The sequence below is a fragment of the Trichosurus vulpecula genome, chromosome 1 (genome assembly GCF_011100635.1).
Source record: "Trichosurus vulpecula isolate mTriVul1 chromosome 1, mTriVul1.pri, whole genome shotgun sequence".
NCBI classification, from domain to species: Eukaryota; Metazoa; Chordata; class Mammalia; order Diprotodontia; family Phalangeridae; genus Trichosurus; species Trichosurus vulpecula.
Genome location: NC_050573.1, coordinates 535,659,446 through 535,674,491, shown reverse-complemented (window position 1 = coordinate 535,674,491; position 15,046 = coordinate 535,659,446).

The following is a 15,046-nucleotide window of genomic DNA, read 5'->3' as shown; positions in this document are numbered from 1 at the left end:
GGTACTGGGCAAAGAAAGACAAAAAAGATCATCTCTGTTCTCGAGGATTTTATATTCTACCAATATTAGCCCACGAGATTCATGGAAAATTCAGTAAATAACCTTATTTTTTGCCTTCAGTATTTAGGATTATGGATTTAGAGCTGGGAATAATGATCTGCATGCTTATTGAAGGTATCCTTGGTTAAAATATGAAAAGGGGACAGTCTTAGTTTAGTGAACCACACTTATGGAATGAAGGAGGGAAGGAGTGATGTAAAGAAGGAAAAAAGGGAGGGAGGGAGGAAGTGAAGGAGGAGAGGGAAAGGAAGGGAGGAAAAAAGGGAAAGAGCAAAGAAATCAGAAGGAAGTGAAGGAGGGAAGGAGAGAGAGGGGAAGAAAAAAGATGGAAGGAAGAATGAATGAATGAATGAATGCAAATAAATGTGGAAGATAATCTATTCAAATGCAAACATACCTAGCAGGACGATGTTTAAATGGAAATATATCTGGAGGATTATTTTACGTTTACAGAAAACCATGCTGAAGCCACAGGGCAATGGATATAAGACAAGTCTACAAGATTAAGATAGTTAATTTGTTCATCAAACATTGAAACACTAGACAGATCCAGGGGGTACCCTCATGACCTTGAAGTATGTTGTTTTAGGACAAGTTAAATATTTAAAGTCCTCTACTCCTTTTGAGAGCAGATAGTGAATAAATAGAACTTGTTCCTGCTCCCCTTCCTGAACTTTGTGATACAGCCATGCTGACCCCCTTTCTGTCCCTAACACGTGATCTCCTATCTCCATCCACTGGCACTGGCATACCTCCGTGTCTGGAAGGCATTCTCTCCTGTCTCTGCCTCGTAGAATCCCTCTCTTTCTTCGGGATACAGCTCAAGCACCGTCTTCTGCTTTTCCTGATCTCCCCCACCTGTAAACATACATATATAGATCTTCCTACAAAGGGCTAGGCCAGGAATCAGAAAGATCCGAATTCAAGTGCAGCCTCAGACTCAAATGCAGCTGTGTGACTCTGGGCAACTCACTTAACCTCTGCCTCATAATATCTGCCTTGCTGATTGTCGTGAAGATCAAATGAAATATTTGTAAAGCCTTTAGCGCAGTGCCTAGCGCATAGTAGGTACGATATAAATGCTTATTCCCTTCTCTCTCCTCTTCTCCTCCCTGTGGCCACACCCCCTCCCCCATTAGAATGGATGCTTCTCAAGAGCAGGGATTGTTTTATTATTTTCATTGTCCTCCCCAGCACCTAACACATATTGCCCAGATAGGGAGTCTTTCTTAAGTCTGGCACCAATATAGTGAACCCTTTGGGACAGGGGAAGGGTCACCGGGCTGCCTAATGGGGGAAGAATTCCACGGCAATCAGTAATTGGACTGGGTCTATGAATAACCACTGTACTTCCCACCTGGGCAAGAGCGAGAAACCCAATCTCAAAACAAACTTTTTGATAATTACATATCAGTATAATTCATTTCCTTTGCAATCTATTTATTTTATTTAATCAAACTATTGTTCTGAGAATGGGTCCATAGGCTTCAGTGGGCTACCAGTGAGTCTATGAAACCAAAAATGTTAAGAACGCTTGGTCTAGGGTCACCTCAGTCTTTGAGGAGGGGGACTTTAGTGCTTCTTTGCATGTTGTAGGTACTACATTAATGTCTGTTGAGTGAATTAAAAAATTAACAGTGAACCTTCAATTTGTCCCTGATTCTTCCATGGTACATATTCTCAAAGGAACGACAAGGCTCCCCAAAGCTCCCCGAAGACAAGGATAGGTTTTGCCTTTGTAACCCCAGTGCTTAACATTATTCTTTGTACGTAGTAATTGCCAAACAAATGCTATAAAAATCAATGGAATACGGCCCTGTTTAGGGCTGTAAAATGAATTGAGAACTACATGGGGAACCACCCCAGTAACATCGCCAAGAAAACCCCAAATGGGGTCACGAAGAGTCAGACACAACTGAAAACAACTCTAATAACAACGCCCTGTTCAAGGCGGCAGAAAGGTTCGATTTCGCGTGCTCAGTGCTTTCTTTCAGATGATTCAAAGGCTGTTTGTCCTTTAGGGAAGTCCTTCACATCCTGAGTTTCTTTTTGTCATTGGGAGGGGAAGAAGGAGGGGAGAGGCAGATAGCATTGGAGGTCTAGTCCTAGGAAAGAGGAGAGTGTTAAAAGCCAAAATGAGCTAGTGCTGCTCTAACTATGAAGAACCAGTCATGCTCCTCTGCAGGATGGGGATGCCCTCGCCAGAGACCTGGATAATGAGCTAGCAGTACCACTAGTCTAGCTGGCCCACTGTGGCATTTTTCATTCTCTCATGTTTGCTTTCAAACAGTGGGCATTTTTCCCATTCCCATTCTCTGAATTTTTCATGGAATTGTAGCCATTTGGAACTGTTGTTCAGTCACATATGACTCTTCGTGACCCTGTTTTGGAGTTTTCTTGACAAAGATGTTGAAGTGTTTGCCATTTCGAGCTGAGGACCATCTAGTGGAGGCGCAGGCAAGCTATCTGAAGACTAACCTAGGGCCCTACAATAAAAGGCCGGGGAACATTTAGGGTTTGCCTCCAGCCCTGGTTTGCCAGCCCCTGATCTAGTTAGTCCTTGCCCTCCTTTTTACAGAGGAGTAAACTGAGGACCCGACTTGTGTGACTTTCCCAAAGTCACACAGGTAGTTAATGACAGAGTTGAGACTAGAACCTTGACCTTTCAACTTCCAGTCTAATGATCTTTCTCTTACACCACTGCTTCTCATTCCTCTCTGATTCAAGTGTGACAGAGAACAGTAGTCCTCCCACATTCAGGATTTTTTTGCTATCTGTGTGATACAGTAGATAGATCACTGGGCCTGGAATCAGGAAGATGAGTTTAAATCCAGTCTCAGATACTAACTAGCTGTGTGACCCTGGGCAAGTCATTTAGTCTGTCTGCCTCAGTTTCCTCAACTGCAAAATGGGGATCATACCAGCACCTGCATTCCAGGGTTGCTGTGAGGATAAAATGAACTAATATTTGTAAAGTATTTAGCGCACTGCTCTCCTTCCTGTCGTCCTTCCTTTCTTCCAGCCCTCCTTTCCTCTTTCTTCCTTCCTCCTTTCTTCCATTTCTTCCTTCTCTCCATCCTTCTTTCCTGCCTTCCATTTCTTCCTTTCTTCATTCCCTCCCTCTCTCTTTCCCTCCCTCCCTTCTTTCCTTCCTTCCTTCTTTCCTTCCTTCCTTCCTTCCTTCCTTCCTTCCTTCCTTCCTTCCTTCCTTCCTTCCTTCCTTCCTTCTTTCCTTCCTTCTCCTAAGTTGTCTAGCCCATTGCATAAGACAGCCAACTTTTTCTAACCAACTACTAGAGGATCTGGGCTATAGGTAGGATATAAACTGTACCCGTGCCTTTTTATTGGCATGGGGAACTCCCAGGTGAGGAAAAATCCTTTACCAATGCAGGTCAGCACCTTCTCTACAACTTAAAGTCTTACAGAATTGCCTAGAACATTGAAAGGTTAAAAAATTTGCCCTGGGTCACACAATGAGTATGTGCCAGGGGAAGGACTTGGCCATAGGACTGCCTGGTTTAGGATCCTTCTATCCTACAGGCAAAGCCACTTCTCAGGCTGTAGGTAAGAAATGGAAATGGAGCTATGGAATCCTCTTTCTTTCGGGGGGAGGTAAGAGTGGATGAAGAATATTTCCCAGATTACTGTGAACCATCTTAGCATAATGTCTGGTAGAGGGGAGTAATGCTCTCTATTGCGAACATTGGGATCATCTGCTGAATACAATTCTCCAACTATATCTGACCATTCAAAATGGGTCTGTCTTGTAGCCAGCAGATGCTGTGGACATAGCAGGTACACAAAGGGGTGTTTTGGGTCTTTACTAATGTGGGAAATGGTTCTGGCCTGAAAAATATTTCATGGGAATGAACATTGATAAGCTAGCTGGCAAACAGATCAACTGGCAGAGGCTACAAGGGATTGGGCTTTGATCATGGTCTCAGAGCCCAGTGGAGTGAATTTTGAGCAGGGTGAAAAATCAAGCACAGTTTAATTTTTTTGAGGTAATTGGGGTGTCAACCTGAAATTTTAATGAAAACGGTCAATACGACAAAATGAAAGTCTTTAATCAGGGCAAAGGAGTTGTAGCTCATGGTACCGTGCAGCAAGTGCTGGAGTACCCAAGGAGGGGAGCTGGGAACAAGGTTTGTATAGAGTACCAAGGCAGAGAGAATGATTAGGTTGCCAGTGGGAGGGTTTAGGTATTTCACAGTTTTAACAGATAATTTGTTTTGTAAACCATGACCATGTTGGGGAGGTAGGGGAAAAGAAAGAGAGAGAGAAAGAGAGAGAGAGAGAGAGAGAGAGAGAGAGAGAGAGAGAGAGAGAGAGAGAGAGAGAATGAAAGAAAGGAGAAGGAAGGAAGGAAAAGAAAGGAGAGAGGAAGAAAGGCTGTCACTTGACCTCAAAATGTGAAGAAGGCAAAAGTTATCTTTGAAGATAACTGAAGACAATCAGTCTTCCTCCTACCTTTTATTTTTACCTACTGATTTCCCAGCTCTCTTGTCTCTGAATAGTATTCCTACTCTTTACTGGCCACCACCAAGATTTAGGCTCAGCTAGGAATCGTTTTATAGAACATGGTGATCTTAGTTTAATCTGAATCTAGAATGGTTTTGCTGTTATCGCTAAAGACAAGATGAGTTTGAGCCAGTCATATGAGATGGGACCTGTCTCAATGTATTATATATTTTCCTCTTCACGTACTCCACAATCTAGCCAAATTGGCTATTTCCCCACACTTGATACTCCTCTCTTTGTGCCTTTATATGGTCTGTCCCTCATACCAGAATGCTCTCCCTCCTAACTACCTTCTCTTGGAATCCCTTGTTTCCTTCCATTTTTTTTTCTTTCTTTGTATACCCAGCACTTAGCACAGTGCCAGGCACATAGCACATACTTAGCATATGTGTGTTGACTGACTAACAGACACAATAAAAAAAAACACCTTCTATGTGAAGTCTTTCCTGAACCCCACAGCTGCTTGCTCCTTTTTCTAAAATTGCCTTCTATTAATTTTTGCATATTTATATGTGTACCTGTTATCTCCTAATAGAATACAAACTCCCTGAAGGCAAGGAGTTTTTTATTTTTATCTCTGTATCCCCAGCACGTAATACAGTGGCTGGTACATAGTAGGTACTTAATACCTGCTCACTGATTAACTGGAGACTAGAGCAGGTCATCTCTCAGAGAAGGGGCCCGGTTTTCTCTTCGGGAAGCTGAGATCACACAGCATTGGTCTTGTCTAGTAAGGAAATACTACTCTGCTTAAGTATCATCAGGAGATCCCAGAGAAACAAGGTACCATGTTGTGTGGAGGGAATATGACCCAGGAAGCTTAGTCTCAAAAGAGGCCTATTCTCCCAGTGCCGAGAACTCTCCTCACCAGGGTTCAATTAAATTCAAAAATATTTATTAAATATCTTCCTCTATATGTTAAACACGGAGGCTACAAAGAGGAAAAATAGCGCAGCCTCTGTCCTCAAGGAGGTATATAGTTCAAAAGAGGATGTATGTAGATGCACAGATAAGAATACTACTAGGTAGGGGATAATGAAGGTAAAGAAGATAGCCAGACAAAATGCTCTAGGAAAATCTGAGGGGGAAGAACGTTCAGCTAAGGACATAAGGGATAAGATAGCCCCTGAGCTAGGCCTCAGAAAGAGAGAAGGAGCTCAATGGGACAAGATGTGGAGGGAGTATTTTCTAGGCACTGGGCAGTGGGGGATGGGGGGAGGGGTTCAGCCAGTTAGCACCAGTTCGCTAGAACAGGTACCTTATTTTATTTAGGTTGAGTTTGGCAAACCGGTTGTTATCAGGGGGAGGGCCTGCAGCCACCCATGTCAGCAGGGAAGCACTGCCAGCAGCGCTTTAGCTCCATTCCATGGGGAACCAGTTGTTAATTTATTTGTATCCCACCACTGGCGCTGGAGATAACCTAAATAAACAAATTGCATGGGAACAGGGGAGATTACAGAGCAGAGAGAGTCACCAAATTTGGCTGGAATGTGCTCCACCAACACAACTACTGTCCTGCAGGACATCGTGTCCATCCAAAGGCGTGATATCTGGTCCATTCATTCGGTTCAAAAAGTCGAGCCCCTAATTCAACAGGGAGATAATCAGACATGGTAATTGAATATTTACCTAGAGAGAAGTCTCATTGGTTCTCTGAGAAAGAAAACTCAAACCCCATTGGAACATCTTTAGTTACCAGGGCCTTCTGGTTTGGGGATATCCTCTCCCTGGGTCCAACAGAGGAAACAAGCAGTTAAGTGCCTATTATGTGCCAGGCACTATGCTAAGCACTACAAGTATTCTTTCATTTGATCCTCGAAATAACCCTAGGAAATAGGTGCTATTATTATCCCCTTTTTTACGGAAACTGAGGCAGACAAGTTAGGTGACTTGCACAGGGTCACACAGCTAGTGTCTGAAGGCAGATTTGAATTCAGATCTCCCTAGTTCCAGGCCCAATCACATTGGCCAATTTCATAGTGTCAAAATGTTAGAACTGATCAGGACCTCAGAATTCATCCAGAAATGATGAAGCCCAGAGAAATAAAATAACTTGCCTAAATCCACGTAACTAGTTAGTATCTGAGTTCTAATATCCTCATCTGTGTGACTGAAAGGGGAATCCAACAGATCAAGTGATGGGCAGAGGCGAGGAATTGATACAGCTGTTTTAAAAGACAAAAACTTTGGGAAGACAGGCTGAAGTGTGGGCACTCCCTGTGCTCTATCTCCTGATCTGTTCCCAGCCCCCCTCTGCTTATATTTCCAGTCTTGTTCCTAGCTTCCCACTTACCTCCACTCCACACCCTGGAGAACCCAGGCTGCTGATTCAACCCCAGCCTTTAGCTTAAAGGTATTTGGTTCCAGACACAGAGTTTACCTCTCTCCAGCAGAGAAATGTTCTCTTCCACCACAACCACCCCTACCCTCCAGTCCTTCTAGTCGACCTACTGGCCCCTCTGTACAGGATGTGAACACAGTGCCTGACATCCCAAAATAGATGATCAGTGGCTAACAGTGGCAGGGTATTCAGACACATTAACAAAGTCCCCAATACCTCAAAGTTAAAGTGACAGTTGAACCAGACCCTAGGATCAAGTAAATTCCTGGTTTAGACAGCAGGTGGTTTCAGCTAACAAAGCCTCGGTCTTTTCGCCAGTGGCAAGGCCTTTTGGAGATAATTCAAGTTGTTCGTGGACTTCAGACTCAGAGATTCCTAACTGACTAGGTCAAGGCCAGTAGCCTACATGGTATCTCACAGAACAGGGCAGGTTCCCCACTGAGCCACTCTTAGCTTTGCTAAAAGTATTAGACTATGTTGGGAGCCAGGGGTGAAGGGGCTGCTTCAGGACTTCAAGGACACTTTTGACTCCCCTATTTAGAGTGATGGGGCAGTGGATAGAGTGCCTGGACCTAGAGTGCAAAAGATTCATCCTCCTGAATTCAAACCTGCCCTTAGACACTTCCTAGCTGTGGGACCCTGGGTATCACTCCACCCTGTTTGCCTCAGTTTCCTCATTTGTAAAATGAGTTGGAGAAGGAAGTGGTAAACCACGCCAATATCTCTGCCAAGAAAACCTCAAATGGGGTCACGAAGAATCTGACACAACTTAAAAGCAACTGAATGACAACATTTAGAGTGAAGATTACTAGCCAACAGCCCTAGGAAGGACTTGAATTCTGGAAGATTATGCCAGTTACTTCCAGACCCCAAATCCAGATTTGTCATGAAATATCCCTGCTCTGGTGGGTCAAGTTTTAGAGGTCTTAACTACACCATCTACAATGAATTTGCGCATGTTTATTTGGCAATATGTGCCCATCAAGAGCTGCCTTTGAACACGAGCAATTATAGGGGAACCTCCAAGCCCATACAGCACAATGAGAAGAGCAGGCCAATTTCTGAGGATATCACGTCTAGCTTATCCATACTGAGCACCCAGTGGATTACACCAGGCAAAGACCAATCTATGGACCAGTCTGCTTGTCCCTATGGAAGACCTCTAAGAATCACAAGATCACAGAAGTAGAGCTGGAAGGGACTTGAGAGTTCAACCCCTGATATTTTAGAGATGAAGAAATTGCGACCCAGTGAGGTTAAGTCCAAGGTCATAGAGGAAGCAAGAATCAGAGACAGAATATGGACCCAGGTTCTATGACAACAGTCAGTATCCTTTTCACTATTCTGTTGCTATTCAGTTGTATCAGTCATGTTTGATTCCACATGACCCCATTTGAGGTTCTCTTGGCAAAGTTACTGGAGTAGTTTGCCATTTCCTTCTTCAACTCATTTTATAGAAGAGGAAACTGAGGCAAAAGGGGTCAAATGACTTACCCAGAGTCATACAGCTAGTAAGTATCTGAGCCCAGATTTAAACTCAGGAAAATGAGTTTTTCTAATTCCAAGACCAGTGCTCTATTCACTGTGCCACCTAGCTGCCTCCTTTTCACTAAAGCATCTCTGTTTCTACTGGCTCTGGAGGAGACAATGAGGCTGGTGACTTTGCGCAGCCTTCCCTCACTTAAATCCAATTCACTTACAAGTCATGGTATCACCTTCCCGATGTCATGGTATTCTTCAAGAATGAAGGACAAACAACAACAGCATGATGCCTCACTTGTCTACTATAAATGACCATTCCTCACATTATACCTACATCTACCTATGTGTGACCTTCACAACCAAACTTCCCCAGGTACTGAGCCCTGTGGATCCTAATTATGGTAAAGTATAAGCCTTTAGGAATTTCTTTTTAGTTAATTTATTTAATTTTATTTTTCAACATTCACTTCCAAAAGCTTTTGAATTTAAAATTTTCTCCACCTCCCTCCTCTCTGCCCTCCCCAAGATGGCATGCAATCTGATAAAGGCTCTACATATACACTCTTATTAAACATATTTTCACATTAGGCATGTTGTAAAGAAGAATTAGAGTGAATAGGAGAGACCACAAGAAAGAAAAAACAAAACAAAGCAATGAGAGAGCAAATAGTATGTTTCTATCTGCATTCAGAATCCATAGTTCTTTCTCTGGACATGGATAGCATTTTCCATCATGAGTCTTTTGGAGCTGTCTTCGATCTCTGCATTGCTGGGAAGAGCTGAGTCTATCAAAGTTAGTTATCTTACAATGTAGATGTAACTGTATACAATGTTCTCCTGGTTCTGCTCCCCTCACTCAGCATCAGTTCATATAAGTCTTTCCATATTTTTCTGAAGTCCACCTGCTCATCATTTCTTATAGCACATTAGTATTCCATTACATTCATATACCATACCTTGTTCAACCATTCCCTAATTGATGGGCATCCTCTCAATTTCCAGTTCTTGGCCACCACAAAAAAAGCTGCTATAAATATTTTTGTATGTGTGTCCTTTTGCATTGGTAACTAAGGTGGGGATCCAGGTGGGGCCAATGAAGGGAGGTCTGATTATATATTCGCTCCCAAGTTTGCCCAAAACCCCTAGATACTAGTTGCTAAGCCGATGTGGGCATTAAGCCCCCAGGGTCCTACGGGGAGTTGCTAAGACCAGAGCCAATAGTAAGAGCTTAAATTTGTTCAGATGTTTGATGTTTGATGATGGCTAAAGAGTGCATAAAAAGAGAGAACAGAGCTATTTGCTTAGGGCTCTCACTCTTGGCGGTGTGCTGACGGTGACTCTGGGCAGCTTTCTGTGTCTGGTTGTTGGTGGGTCTTACACCCCTTCAGCAGCTGCTAGCAGATTGTTGCAACACTTTTTCCCATTTTTATGATCTCTTTGGGATACAGTCCTATGAGTAGTATTGCTGGGTCAAACATTTTTATAGCCCTTTGAGCATAGTTCCAAATTGTTCTCCAGAATGGTTGGGTCAGTTCACATCTCCACCAGCAATGCATTAGTGTTCTGATTTTCCCACATATTCCCCAGCGTTTATCATTTTCCTGTTTTGTCATGTTAGCCAATCTGATAGGTGTAGTGTGGTACCTAAGAGTTGTTTGGATTTGCATTTCTCTAATCAATAGAGATTTAGAGCATTTTTTTCATATGATTATAGATAGTTTTAATTTCTTCCTCTGAAAACTTCCTGTTCATATCCTTTGATCATTTATCAGTTGGGGAATGACTTGTATTCTCATAAATTTGACTCAGTTCTCTACATATTTTAGAGATGAGATCTTTATCAGAGACGTGGGTTGTAAAAATTCTTTCCCTGTTGCCCTTACCCTTGGTTGCATTGGCTCTTTTTGTGTAAAAACTTTTCAATTTAATGTAATCAAGATTATCCATTTTGCATTCCATAATGTTCTCTCTCATTTGGTCATAAATTCTTCCATTCTCTATAAATCTGACAGGTAAACTATTCCTTGCTCTCCCAGTTTGCTTATAGTATAAGCCTTTATATCTAGATCATGTACCCATTTTGGCTTTATTTTGGTATATGGTGCAAGATGTTGGTCTATGCCCAGTTTCTGCCATACTATTTTCAAGTTTTCCTAGCAGTTTTTGTCAAATAGTGAACTCTTATCCCAGAAGCTGGGATCTTTGGGTTTATCAAATAGTAGATACCTATAGTCATTGATTATCATGTCTTGTGTATCTAACCTATTTCACTGATCCATCAATCTATTTCTTAGCCAGTATCAAGTAGTTTTGATGATTGCTGCTTCATAATACAATTTAAGATCTGATATGGCTAGGCCACCTCCCCTAGCATTTCTTTTCATTAATTTCCTTTTTCTGGACCTTTTGTTCTTCCAGATGAATTTTGTTATTATTTTTTCTAGCTCTATAAAATAATTTTTTGGTAGCTTGACTGGTATAGCCCTGAATAAGTAATTTAAGTTAGGTAGAATTGTCATTTTCATTATATTAGCTCAGCCTACTCATGAGCAACTGATGTTTTTCCAATTATTTAGATCTGACTTCTTGTGAAAAGTGTTTTGTAATTGTGTCCATATAGTTCCTGTGTTTGTTTTGGCAGGTAGACTCTCAAATATTTTATAATGTCTACAGTAACTTTAAATAGAAGTTCTCTTTCTATCTCTCGCTGTTGGGCTTTGTGAGTAATATACGGAAATGCTGATGATTTATGTGGGTTTATTTTATATCCTGCAACTTTGCTAAAGTTGTTTATTATTTCAAATATTTTTTTACTTGCTTCTTTAGGATTCTCTAAGTATACCATCATATCATCTGCAAAAAGTGATAGTTTAGTTTCTTCTTTGCCTATTCTAATTCCTTCAATTTGTTTTTCTTCTTGTATTGCTAAAGCTAATGTTTCTAGTACCATGTTGAATAACAGTGGTGAAAATGGACATCCTTGTTTCACCCCTGATCTTATTAGAAATGCTTCTAGCTTATCCCATTACATATAATGCTTGCTGATGGTTTTAGGTAGATGCTACTTATCATTTTAAGGAAGGATCCATTTATCCCTATGCTCTTTAATGTTTTTAATAGGAATCTTGCTTTAGAAGTCAGCCAGTTGTGTCTGTCTACTCATTGACCAGACCAGAGATATGACCCTTGGAAAGTAACTTAAGCAAGAGAATTATTCAGCCTTCTACCTTCCTGCCAGAGCTCTAGGGGAGATGAGGACAGGGAAAGAGACTGTAGCTTGGTCAGGATAGAGAGCAGTGTCAAATGAAAGTTGGCCTGGTACAGACCATCTGCTTCTCCCAATGACCCTGTTTTTTCTTTTATTGTTGTTAAAAACAATTCATCTAGTATTTTCGAGAGAAAACAAGGTATAATCATTATGGTAATAACTAATGTTCATATAGCCCCCTTGGATTTGCAAAGTGCCTTTAGTGTGTAATCCAGCTCTCACCCCAGCTTTATAGGGGAGAGACCGTGTCATCATTTGATATGCAGGAGCATATCCCAAGAACAAATGAGGCTATCAGTGAGTCAGTCAACTCACATTTATAAAGTAACTATGTACCAGGCACTGTGCTAAGTGCTGGGGATGTAAAAAGAGGCAATAACAACTCCTACTCTCATGGAGTTGCAATGGGAAAGTCTAATGGGAAAGACAACATGCAAACCATTATGTACAAATAAAAGACAGGAAAAATTGGAGATAATCTCAGAGGGAAGGCACTAAGATTAAGTATGGGGAAAGGCTTCTGACAGAAAGTGAGACTTTAACTGAAATTTGAAGGAAGCCAGGGAAGATAGAGATGGAGATTAGGAAAGAGTGAATTCTAGGCATAAGGGACAGCCATGAAAAGTGCCTAGAGCAGAAGATGGCCAGTGTCACCAGATCTCAGAGTATGTAGAAAGGAGTAAGATGTAACAAGACTGGAAAGGTAATAGGAGTCTAGGTTATGAAGGGCTTTGAAAGCCAAACAGAGGATGTTATATTTGATCTTGAAAGTAATAGGGAGCCACTGGAGAATACTGAATGAGGTTGGGGGGTTGGGGCAGTGATATTGTTAGTAAGATCATTTTGACAGTTGAGTCAAAGATGGGTTGGAGGAGGGATAGATTTGAGGCAGGGAGACCAACCAAAAAGCTATTGCATAGTCCAGGCATGAAGTGGTGAGAAGGGCATGTGCCAAAGTGGTTGCAGTATCAGAGGAAAGAAGGGGGCACATATATGAGAATCCATGAAGCTGGAAACTACAGGACTTGACCACTTATTGGATAATGGGGGTGGGATGAGGGAAGAAAGAGTGAGGAGTTAAGTGTTCATAACCAGGTTGTAAGCCTAGGTAACTAGAAGGATGGTGGGACCCTCACCAGGAATGGGAAAGTTAGGAAGAGGAGAAGTTTTGGAGAGGAAAATAATGAGTTCAGTTTTGGAAATGGTGAGTTTCAGTTTTGGATATGTTGAGTTTAAGATATCTACTGGAGATCCAATTCAAGATGTTGAATGGGCAGTTGGAAATGGAAGACTGCCAATCAGGAGAGAGTTTAGGGCTTAGCAAGTAGACCCAAGAAATATAATTTTATATATATATATATATAATTAAAACCATGGGAGTCTATGAGACCACCAAGTAAAATAGTACAGAAGGGAAAAAATGGCCCAGGTCAGAACTTTAGGAGACCCCCCCACACACACTGGATGAAGATCCAGTAAAGGTAGCAGAGAAGGAGTGGTCAGCCAGGCAGAAGGAGAACCAGGAGAGAACAGTGTCACAAAAGCCTAGAGAAAAGAGAATCTCAAGGAGAAGAGGATGATTGATGGTGTTAAAGTTTACAGAGAAGTCAAGAAGGATGAGGACTAAAAAAAAATCATTAAATTTGGCAATTAGGAAATCACTGGTAACTTTGGAGAAGGTGGTTTAGGTTTAATGATGAGGTTGGAAGATGGATTGTAGAGAGTTCAGAAGAAAGTGAGAGGAAAGGAAGTGGAGGCACCTATTGTAGATGACCTTTTTAAGGAGGGTAGCCACAAAGGGTGGTGAGAGATAGGATAACAGTGATAAGTGAGTGTCTTTGCAAGATGGGTGAAACATGAGCCTGGTTTTAGATAGCAGGGAAGCATCGGTAGACAAGGAGTGATTGAAGGTTAGGGAGAGAGTGGTGATGACAGAGGGTTGTTAACCTCCTAGAGGAAATAAGATGGAATGGAATCACCTATGCATACAAAGGAGTTTTATTTGACAAGTAAAGTCCAAATTCCCTCTCGGTTTTGAACTGACAACTTTATGAACTTTTGAAAGACTTACAAGGACGTTATAGAAACTAAACAGCAAAAGCCTATTTTTCCACCTCTAAAGTACCTCTCATTGAGCCACTGAAGTACCTCAGAGCATTGCCATGGAAATCATAGATGGACAATGCATTTACTGACCCGAAGAATAAGTTTTCTTTATTCTCTATTTTAATGAACTTCAAATAACAGAAATAGTTCCTTATAGAGAGCGAAATATCTAATATTGCTATAGGAGTGGGAGAGGAGGAATGCCTTGCTTGACCATGCTGCCCTCCATCATGCCCTGGTCCCATGCAGATTTCTCCCACAAAAAAAGGACAAAGATGAACAGAACTATACAATCTGGGAAAAATTGTTTCTCACAGTCAAAGCTGCATTTGAGGTGTACACCATCCCGAGGGAGTAAGGTCAATACTCACCATAAGAGCTTGGCACACCATATTTCACTGTATAATCGTTGCAGATTTTATACCAAATGTTTTGTCCAAAACTGGGGTGTGACCATTATTTGAAGCTTTTCTCAAAAAAATTGTACCATTAATACTTAAAAATCATTTATTTCTAAACTGCCTTTGGTGCAAGATTAGGATGTGCGGAATACTTGTAAATATACATTAAAATTGAATACTGACAATGTGCATGCACTGAGGATTCTAGGCTCCTTGTTTGCAATGAGGGAGAGAGAAATGTGCATGCATATGCCACTGGTGAATAAATCGTTGCTGTTTACCTTTTAGGTGCCTTGATGAACAGAATTATGCCATGTGACAATTACGCAATGAAAGGTTATAACCAATTTTTTAACTGAAACAAACAAACACAGGGTGAGACAATTATGTGGTACAATACAGTACTTTTAGAACTCCCAGCCCCTCAATCAATGCTGTATCTCTTGGGCATCACTTTTCAGTATTCAGCTTTGCTATGATCTATTCCCAGACATCACAACCTTCAATTCTTAGTTGTCTGATCCCACGGCCTCATTGGTGTAGCTGAGTCAGAAAGAAGTCAGTGCAGATTCAGCCCTTGAACACACTCACACATCAGAACAGAACAGGGGCAATGACCATTCGTAACTACCATGAAATGCCAAAGTTTAAAGGAAACAGGGCGAATCCACATAACGTTATACCTGCTGATTTGATCCTGACCTCCCTAGCTTGAAGCTACTTCTGTGTCTGAACCTAGCTTCCTACTCGTCTCAACTTCTTGGATTTCAGTGTTCCAGAGAAAACTGGTTTCCTAACCAGGCCTATCATATGGCTTATATTTTCTTAGATCACAATTTGTGTCTTTCCCTCTTTCCCCAGGAAGGG